The 10,817-nt window shown below is 42.2% G+C and overlaps 1 pseudogene; it reads right to left on the bottom strand.

Moving 5' to 3' along the window:
- Window positions 1-5,757: 5,757 nt before the first annotated feature.
- On the bottom strand, window positions 5,758-7,082 carry LOC132520704 (14-3-3 protein gamma-like; annotated as a pseudogene).
- Between the last annotated feature and the right edge of the window lie 3,735 nt (window positions 7,083-10,817).

Genomic DNA, 10,817 nt, shown 5'->3' with positions numbered 1-10,817 from the left:
TATTCCTTCATGTATGATTAGTTCTGTGATTAAAGTAAAGATACCAAACATGTGTCGATACCCTAAAGTTGGAGCATAGGTAACGAGGAAAAACTTCCCTAATTCTCTCCTAGATTTTAGAGCAGGAACTCATCACCTCCTTCTCATGCCTCCCTCTCCCACATATGCCTCTACTAGAGATGGCTAGATTTTGAGTGTCTTAACACTAAAAGCAATGTCATTTGAAACTCCCATATATCCTAGCCTGTAAGGATACAGAGTAGGTACTCAAAAAAGAGTCTGGTCAATAATTTGAACTGTCTGCTCTTAGCTGACTCGTTTAAAATCGTACAGTGTTATCAATTCTTAACTATTTTCAATTGGAATATAACAGACATGCAGAAAAATACACAAAACTATGTCAGCTCAATGATTTATCACCATGAGAGCATTTGAAAAACCCATGGGTTAAAAAAATGCAATATTTCCAGCACCTTAGAAGACCCCACTCAGGTCCTCTCCCAGATACCACTTCCTCAAAGGTAACCACTATTCTGACTGCTAACCCTGTGTTCTAGGTTTTTCTATCTAGGAATGTAAATAAATAGGCTCATATTCTATCCTATTATGCCTGGGTTCCCTCACCTAACACTGTGGTTGTGAGATTTATCCAGATCGTTGCTTGTATCTCCAGAACACGCAGCAAGCTCTAGATGTTACTCTAGATTGGTGATTGTCATTGCCATGTAGTATTCTTTTGTAAGAATATACGACAATTTATTTTTCTATTTTACTGTTGACAGACATTTGGGTTGTTTCCAGTGGTGCCCAGGGGCACAAGTTTGCCAGTGATATATTTTGCAAATATCTTTTCCTACCCTATGTCTTGCTTTGACAGCAAACAATTTTTAACTTATGCTTTTTGACAAATTGTAAGGTATTCTGCCTGATTCCGTAAGGGGAACATATAGAGTGCTACTCAACTATGGAACTGTTGAGGTATTTTTAAGCTCCTGGGACAAACAGAAATTATACCTGGGGGAGGGGAGAGATGTTCAACGGTAATGTGTGGGTGTGGGGGGGAAGAAATAGGGTCAGTGAACAGACGTCATGATTCCAAAATTAGGATGAGGTTCCAGGTAATTATTGGGAAAATTAAAAATGGCTCTAGGGCTTCCCTAGTGGTGCAGTAGTTGAGAGTCCGCCTGCCGATGCAGGGGACACGGGTTCGTGCCCCGGTCCAGGAAGGTCCCACATGCCGCGGAGCGGCTGGGCCCGTGAGCCATGGCCGCTGAACCTGCGCGTCCGGAGCCTGTGCTCTGCAACGGGAGAGGCCACAACAGTGAGAGGCCCGCGTACCGCAAAAAAAAAAAAAAAAAAAAAGGCTCTATATTATAGAAAACCATGAACAAGTTTCTTAATCTGCAAACAATATTTGACTGCCTTATATGTACTAGGTATTGTCATGAGCACAGAGCATACAATGATGAATAAGCAATCATAGTCACCTGTCCCCAGAGAACTTAGATCTTGTTCTGTAAAATAAATGAATGGAAATGAAACTATATGTTTGCTCTGCTATTGAAATTAGTTTATTGAAATATGGGAGTTCGTAACATCTTGGTATATTAAAAGGAAAGAGAGGGCTGAACAGCTTGAAAGGTGAGATTCCAGGTCATTCCCTTTGCTGCTGTTCCTGCTTCTGGTGTTTGCTGCCGGAAATGAGTCCTGATTTTGAAGAGCTCACATGTCATCCTCTACTGGTTTTATCAAGAAAGCAGCTACACACTGATATATGGGGACAAAAGCACATGAATCTAGAACTAAATCAGGATGATATGATGATTCCTGTGGTTAGAAGAATGAGTTCACTCTTGCAGTAGACACTAGATAATCCATATCTTCCATAGCATGATGGGCAGCAACAGCTGTATCTGTAGCCTCCATGGCCTCAGCCATAGCTCAGTCTGCAGAAGCTGCCACTTCTCTAGCCACAGCCATAGCCATATCCCTAGCCCAGACCTCTGTAGTAGTTGCCATAGTAACTCATGGTGTTAGGAACTGTAGAGTTGTTTGCATATCAAGGGCAAGTTTCCTAAGTATGACTATCACCAGCTTCCTTGGGACTTTTATATACCCTCAGTGATGGGTCGGGCAAACCACATAGACGTGCACCAGTCTCACTGGGTAGATTAAATTGCACGAAAAAAAAAAAACTCTCATCCATTTTAATTGTGTAAAACTTGAGGATAATTTCTGATACTAATTAAAGATGTTTTCATTTGATTTCTGTGCAGTTTGGATTCTACAGGATGATTATGCTATCTTCAAAGCCTTCTTTGACCTTTATATTTAAAGATCTATAATCAGACATCACAACATCCAATGTCATCATCTGGAATTTGTTCTTTCATTAAATCCGCTTCCCAGCATCTCTGAAGTTTACTTATTTTTTCATTTTGCAAATAGTTAATGCCCATCTAATGTATCCCAGGTACTACGCTTGGAGCTAAAGATACAACTGTAAATAAGAGCTGCCCTTCCCAATCCCATGAATTTACCCCTTCATCTTTGTTATCCAAGGTAATAGAAGAATTTAACACTTACAGATAAATTCAACAAAACATAATTGAAAGTACCATAGAACCAAATTTATTTATTAATTAAAAATTTCTTTTTTTCAGATCTGTAAGTTTATTTGCTCAATGTAGGGCAGTTACATAATGACTCACATTCATGATATTCCACCACTGAGGAAAACTGCTAAGAATGGTTCATGTGTGAAATAATTTCTTAGAGAAACACGGATTTGGAAAAATAATCACTGAATAGACCTTAGAAATAGTTCACTGCATAACTTGACAAAAAGCACAAAGCCTCACTCAGAGAACATATTCATTGTTCTCCTGCACTGTAATAGTTATAGTTTCACCATGACAAACACCAGACATTAAGATTAAGCTAACACTGGTGTTTCTTTTACTCCCTCTCCCCTTTAAAAACAAAATATATAACTGCATGTCACTGTAGCAACTTCCAAAAATAGATCAATTTGTTACAATCACTATTTGGAAGAGCAAACTTTACCCTCAAGAGGAAAAATTAAACGTACAGTATAAGTTAATAAATTTCAAGCCACTGTACAGACATACAACATGCACAATATTGTATCAAGAGAGTAATGGAGGAGTAATCCTTTCACTGGAGAGACATCATCCTAGACAAGCGCATTTCTTTAAAAATAAAGAAAAGAAAAGAAACCATTCAAACTATTTAAATATCGTCTCCTCCCATTCCCTCTTCATTTTTAGCCCTCAGATATGTTTTTTTTTTTTTTTTTTTGCGGTATGTGGGCCTCTCACTGTTGTGGCCTCTCCCATTGCGGAGCACAGACTCTGGACACGCAGGCTCAGCGGCCATGGCTCACAGGCCCAGCCGCTCCGCGGCATGTGGGATCTTCCCGGACCGGGGCACGAACCCGTGTCCCCTGCATCGGCAGGCGGACTCAACCACTGCGCCACCAGGGAAGCCCCTCAGATATGGTTTTACCTTGCATTATTCTAAAAAACAACCAGAGCTGAAGCTGAAATTTAAAAGAAAAATGGGTTTTGTAATTCAAGTAAATCATTTCCAAATGCTACAAGGAAGGACACAACATTGCTCACTGGACATGAAGATAAATTAAGGAAAGCCCCACCTACCCCCCAAATCTGTTCCCATCCGTGGTATTGACTTAAGAATCCTGTTAGGGCACAGAAGCTGTAAAACTCTCTTCTGCTAGTTCTTCTGGTAGGTTTGGTTGGTTGGGACATTCTCTCTAGCATATGCACGGGACCTTCTAAGGAAAGTCATGCTGGGTAAACTGTGCCACGTGACAGAACATCGTCACACTCTTCTATTTCACTGTCACCTAGATCCTGGTCAGCGTGTGCATTTCACAGTTGGAAGCTCCATTTTGGTTTTAGCAAAAACAGCTGTCAGGTTTTCCTCAATCATTACTCATTCCTTTCCTTGCCTAAATAAAAACAGAGACAAACGAATCTGGTGTCGCTCCCTATCTCGGGAGTTCACGCTGTTACTGATCTTAATAAAAAAGGCTGAACGCATATGCAATAGGTCATGTCTTTAGAAAGACTTATCCAAAATGAGAAGGAAGGACCTAAGGCTCACTGAAACAAACTTGTGGAAATAGCATTGTGGTTTCCTACAATTCTAAAACATGCACAGATGGCATAAGAGAAATCAGTCTCCAGCTTCTACGCTTTCATTAAGAAGAAAAAAAATACATAGTAAAAGTTTTGGTCAAATAGGAGTTAAGTATTTATTATCTGATAATGATTTTAGTTTATTTTCCTACAACAATTATTTGGGGAAGGAGTGTTTTCAGGGAGGAAACACTGACACACTTACAAGGCTCTGAAATTGGACAGAATGTTTATGAACTCTTCCTATAGGATTTTTCTACCAGTAAGCTCCTAGCACCTTAATTTTCACACACTGCACCATGAACTCTCTCAAAATGACCGCCAACTTCTACAATCCAACAGCTTTTCAATCCACCCTAGTCAGTTCTGTCAGCATAAGGTACAGTGGGGAAGACTCAAGTGAGGATTGAAACAGCAGTGTAATCCCAGAGGAAGGAGCAGCTTAAAAATCAGGATTTCCGTGGAAATATCAACACAAGAAATGAGATACAGACCTGAATTTTCTCTATTTTTGTAGTGTTTAACGTTTCTATTAAAGTGATTAACAATTTTTGTGGTGGATTTAATTAAGAAGAAAGAAGTGCAAAAATTCCACAGCCATCTTCCAAGCACCTATTAACCAAAACCTTTAAAAAGTAGCTTTGATTCTCCTCAGGCAAGTCTTCTGGCCTAGGAGATAGATAACAGTAAAACCAACCTGGATAAGGCTGAATAAGGAGGATGTAAAAGCCAAAATAAAGAAAAATACACAATCAGTGGCTTGATGTTACATATGGCTATAATGTAGAAATACTATAAATGGCAATTCAGTGTCAATATTGTCAACTGAGTAGAAACTTGTGAAAACTGGCAAGGCCTAAACCACAAGGATAAATATACATCATGTTCTAAGTCTATCAGCTTGGGTTTGAAACTATTCCATGACTGGTAGAGCAGGGGTTCCCAGGCCCTGGTCTGTGGACCGGTACCGGTCCTGTTAGGAACCAGGCCGCCCAGCAGGGGGTGAGTGACAGGTAAGTGAGCAAAGCTTCATCTGCCGCTCCCCATTGCTCACATTACCACCTGAACCATCGTCATTCCCTACCCCCCATCAGTGGAAAAATTGTCTTCCACAAAACCAGTCTCTGGTGTCAAAAATGCTGTGGACCCCTGTGGTAGAGTATACCCTAAAAAAAATGCACAGCTAAAACAGATGAGATAGAAAGTACCCAAAATCCTTACTGGAACCACAAGACTTATTGAATAAGGGCCATTCCATTTAAGTATTCTTTTCATCTTAAAACCCTGTTCTCTAGCAATAAGTTAAAGACAGCTCCACTTGCATTAAGCTACGTAACAAGCCCATATGCCAATGTGAGGCTGCTATTCCAATACAAGCACAGCTAGCCTGACTTTCCACTAGTGGAATTTTAGCAAAAATGTCAAAGAGGCGATCAAAGACAGCACAGGTCATGGGTTTTTCCCTAGGAAGGTCATCCCTCCCTTACCCTCCCCCACCCAACACTCAACTCATGGTAAAAAATAAAGACTGCAGTAGTAACATCAGCGTGCCCTGACAGTCCACCTGGGGGCCTTAATTGTTGCCTTCTCCCCCGTCATGGTCTTGCTGATCACTTGTCTAGAGCAAGAGGTTGCAGAGGGGCTGCATGATGAGTGTGGAGTCCCCGTAGGAGTCCTGTTGAGAGCGTCTAGAGCTCGGTGATGGTGTTATCGAGAGCAGTCTTGGCCAAGTGGCAGGCTTGCTCTGGGGCACTCTGGATTTCATAGTAGAAAATGGAGTAGTTAAGGGCCAAGCCTAATTTAATGGGGTGAGTGGGCTGCATGTTCTCCTTGCTGATCTCATGGGCATTGCTATAGGCTTTCTCAGATGACTCCACAATGGTCGCCTTATTCTCTCCAGTGGTGAATTCGGCCAGGTAGCAGTAATAGTCCCCTTTCATCTTCAGGTAAAACACTTTGCTCTCACACTAGGTCTCACTGAAATTCTTGATCAGGTAGTTATCCAGCAGGCTCAGCACATCCTGACATACCACCTCCAACTCCTCCTTTTTTTCCCGGTAAGCATGGACAATCTCTATCTTTTTCTCATTACCATTTACGGATGTCTTCTGCTTAGTGCTAATAATGACCGTCCAGGAAGAATGGTGTGCCTCAACTGAAGCAGAATCTGGTCTTTGTACCCCGACACCAAATTAAATCTTGGAGACAGAGTTTTGAGTGAAGTAGAGAAGAATAGCTTTACTACTTTGCCAAAGGGGGCCACAGTGGGCTAATGCCCTCAAAACTGTGTGTCCTGGCCTGAAGGACGTAGTGAGGAGTTTTATAATAATGGTTTAAAGAGGGCGTGATCATCTCTTGGACATTCTTCTGACTGGTTGGTTGTGAGTTAAGTAGGAATCAGCATCATCAACCTTCTGGTTCCAACCAGTCTGGGGTCTCTGTGCTTGTGGGCAGCATACCATTAACTTCTCCCACCTGGTGGGGGTTTCAGTATCTGCAAAACAGCTCTAAGATATTGTGATGTGTATCCCTTGATGGGGAGCCAAGACTCTGCCCCAAAGCTGCACTACTGATTCTTTTGGCTGTTCCTCCCTTATCTCTGGATCCTCCTCCCTTCCCTAATTAGCAACTGTTTGAACCTGCCCATTGGAACTCAGGGTAGGTCATGGAGGCTGAATGAAGCCTATTTCTTGTAATCAAAGAAATGGGGGACACAGAAAGGCTTTTGAGCCCAGGAGCCCCATGGGTCCTTCTCGGTTTCACAACTCCATTCTTGTGGGCCACTGAGAGGAGGTTTCTTTCTTCATTGGACAGTGGCTCATTCAGCTCTGCCATGGCCATGTCGTCATAGCGCTCTGCCAGCCTGGCTTTCTGCACTAGTTGCTCGCGGTCCACCATCTTCATAGGCTGGGTTGGGCCGGGCCAGAAGACCTGGGCAGACTAAAGGGCTCGGAGGGCAGCTGCAGTGCAGCTGGAGTCCCTGTGCCAGTGGGCCCAACCCATGAAGCGAGTGGCTGAGGGGACGGTGGCAGCGTAGAGGCCCAAACTAATTTTTTTACGAGAGAAAAAAAAGAAGACTAAATGGCAAAGTTTGTTCCCTCACACGTTATTTGCACGTTATTTTCCAATTTCTGGGCCTCCTTCATCTTTCTGATCTCTAAGGAAACTATATATTATTTATAGAAATACGAAGTTATAAAATAAAAAATTAAAATAAATAATTAGATATGACTTTCTTTCTAAAAATGAAGTTCACTAATATTCTCATAAGGGGTTGGAATCACCCTACTTAGCCATTTACATCAAAACTAATTTAAAAAATACCAGCAATAGAAATATATCATATAATATTAATAATGGTTTCAGATAGAATCTTACAATATAAAAACTGGTTTAACACTCTAATTTTACAGATGATGAAACCGAGACTTAGAGAATAGTCTTCCAAATAGCCCCATGAATGGCAAAGCCCAGGCTAGAACCTAGAACCTTTCATCTCCATCTCTCACTTTCCATTGTACCACCCTCTTTGTTACATTTTTATAGATGTGGTATGAACATGGGTAAAAGCAAGAGGTATTTCATTTTCATAATGGAAGAATGACAACTCTCCTTTGCTTTCTCTGTTGGTGAGCTTCCTAATTTTGACTTCTGATCTATATGCTGAATGGCATTTCCTTTCCTCTTGGCTGGAATTCAAAGGGCTAAAATTAGCAAGTGAAAACTTGAAGCAACATCCACTTATTCTCAATGAGATTACAGTCAAGATGCTTGTTGCATTGATTAAGAGATGTAACTCTAAGAGGAAAGAGCAAAAATAAGTCCAAAAGTTCTAGAGTGGAACATTGAGAGACCAGAACAAGATGACAACATAGCAGGCTCCTGAATTTCTTTCTTCCTACAGACACACTGAATGTATAGCTACATGAGGAGCAATTCCCTCTGAGAAATCCAGAGACTAGCTGAGTGACTCCTACACATCAGGGGAATGAGAGAATACCCACATAAAAACGGGTTGGAAAGGTGGAGATATACTTGTGCCATAAACCCCATCTGTAGCACAGTGCCATACAATCTGGAGAGAACCCCTAACTCCCAGTTTCTGCCTGAAGAGTTGATACTGAGCAGAACCCTGTGGGCCTCCTGGGCACAAAAGCCTTTCTGTGTCCCTCATTTCTTTGATTACAGGAAATAGGCTTCATCGGCTTCCATGAAGCCCCCTGAGTTCCAAGGGCAGGTTCAAACAGTTGCTAATTAGGGAAGGAAGGGGATCCAGAGACAAGGGAGGAACAGTCAAAAGAAACAATAGGGCTTCCCTGGTGGTGCAGTGGTTGGGAGTCTGCCTGCCTATGCGGGGGACATGGGGTCATGCCCTGGTCCGGGAAGATCCCACATGCTGCGGAGCGGCTGGGCCCGTGAGCCATGGCCACTGAGCCTGCGTGTCTGGAGCCTGTGCTCCACGATGGGAGAGGCCATGGCAGTGGGAGGCCCGCATACCGCAGGGAAAGAAAAATAAAAAAAGAAACAATAGTGTAGCCTTGGGGCAGGGTCTTGGCTCCCCACCAAGGGACATACATAACAATATCTTAGAGCTGTTTTGCAGATACTGAAATCCCCACAAGGTGGGAGAAGTTAATGGTATGCTGCCCACAAGCACAGAGACCCCAGACTGGTTGGAACCAGAAGGTTGATGATGCTGATTCCTATTTACCTCACAACCAACCAGCCAGAAGAATGTTCATGAACTGATCACGCCCTCTTTGACCCATTACTATAAAACTTCTCACTACCCTCTCCAAGGGGGAACACACAGTTTTGAGGGCATTAGCCCTCTCTGGCCCCCTTTGCCTGGCAAAGCAATAAAGCTATTTGTTTTCTACTTCAACCAAAACTCTGTCTCTAAGGTTTAATTCAGTGTCAGGGTACAGAGGCCAGATTCATTTTCAGAGTGAAGGGTTTGGACTGAATATCTAGCACCCCAACTTTTAAGGTTCCCACTTGTGGGGTGGACACCCCAAAAACCAAGCTCTGAAAGCCAATGGTGCTTATGTTCATGAACTTGACTATAGAAAACAAAGAAACTGTTCTTAAAGCGAGCATGAGCACTTAATGCAGCGATTTCCCTGGGACTCAGCATAGAGGGAGCAGACAGAAACACCCATCTCCCAGCCTTTCCCTGAAAGGAGTTTGACCACATACTTTACAAGCTGCTGCCTAAGGATCCAGTTTTCTAATGAGCATACATCCAGGTGCTGACTGCAATCCTCCCCTGGAGCCTGAAAGAACCAGTGGACACTTCCCCATCTTCTCCCTCTGGCTCATTCCAACAATAAAACCAAGCCATCAATATCTCCCTGGAAGGAGCTTGTCCACACATTAGCACCCCACCTACTATGGCTTCCACCTGAGGGACAGGCCTGTAAATCACCTAGCTCTCATAGCTAATGGGGCTTGCATTCACAAGTCCCACTGGACTATAAAAAAAATTTTTTTTTAACTGAGATATGTGACATATAACATTATATTAGTTTCACTTGTACAACTTAATAATTCAATATTTGTATATGTTGTGAAATGATTACCACAAATCTAGTTAACATCCATTACCACATGTAGCTACAAATATTTTTTCCTGCAATGAGAACTTTTAAGATCTACTCTCTTGGACTTCCCTGGTGGTGAAGTGTCTAAGAATCTGCCTGCCAATGCAGGGGACACGGGTTTGAGCCCTAGTCTGAGAAGATCCCACATGCTGTGGAGCAACTAAGCCCATGTGCCACAACTACTGACCCTGTGCTCTAGAGCCCACGAGCCACAACTACTGAGTCTGCGTGCCACAACTACTGAAGCCCACGCACCTAGAGCCGTGCTCTGCAACAAGAGAAGGCGCCACAATGAGAAGCCCGCACACCACAACGAAGAGTAGCCCCCGCTCGCTGCAACTAGAGAAAGTCTGTGCACAGCAACAAAGACCCAACATAGCCAAAAATAAATAAATCAATTTATATATAAAAAAATCTACTCTTAGCAACTTTCAAATATACACTACAGTATTATTAACTATAGTCACCATGTTGTATATTACATCCCCAAAACTTATTTATTTTACAGTTGGACGTTTGTACCTTTTAACTACCTTCACATATTTCACTAACTACCACCCCCTGCCTCTGGTAATAACCAATCTGGTTTCTGTACCTATGAGGGTTTGTTTTTTTTTCAGATCCCTTATATAATTGAGATTGTACAGTATTTGTCTTTCTCTGCTGACTTATTTCACTTAGCATAGTACCCTCAAGTTTCATCCATATTGTGGCAAATGGCAGGATTTTCTTATGTATTTTATGGCTGAACAATATCCTGATATATATCTGACAATTTCATTATCCATTCATCTATCTATGTGCACTTAAGTTGCTTACAAGTCTTGGCTGTTGTAAATAATGCTGCAATGAGCAGGGGGTACAGGTATGTTTTTCATTTAGTGTTTTCATTTCTTTCAGATAAATACCCAGAAATGGAATGGCTAGATCATATGGTAGTACTATTTTTAATTTCTGAGGAACCTCCATACTGTTTTCCATAGTGGCTGCCCCAGTTTACATTCCCATCCACAGTGAACAGGGTTGCCTT

Source organism: Lagenorhynchus albirostris, chromosome 5 (genome assembly GCF_949774975.1).
Source record: "Lagenorhynchus albirostris chromosome 5, mLagAlb1.1, whole genome shotgun sequence".
In the NCBI taxonomy this organism is placed as follows: Eukaryota; Metazoa; Chordata; class Mammalia; order Artiodactyla; family Delphinidae; genus Lagenorhynchus; species Lagenorhynchus albirostris.
This window is presented reverse-complemented; position numbering and strand designations above follow the sequence as displayed.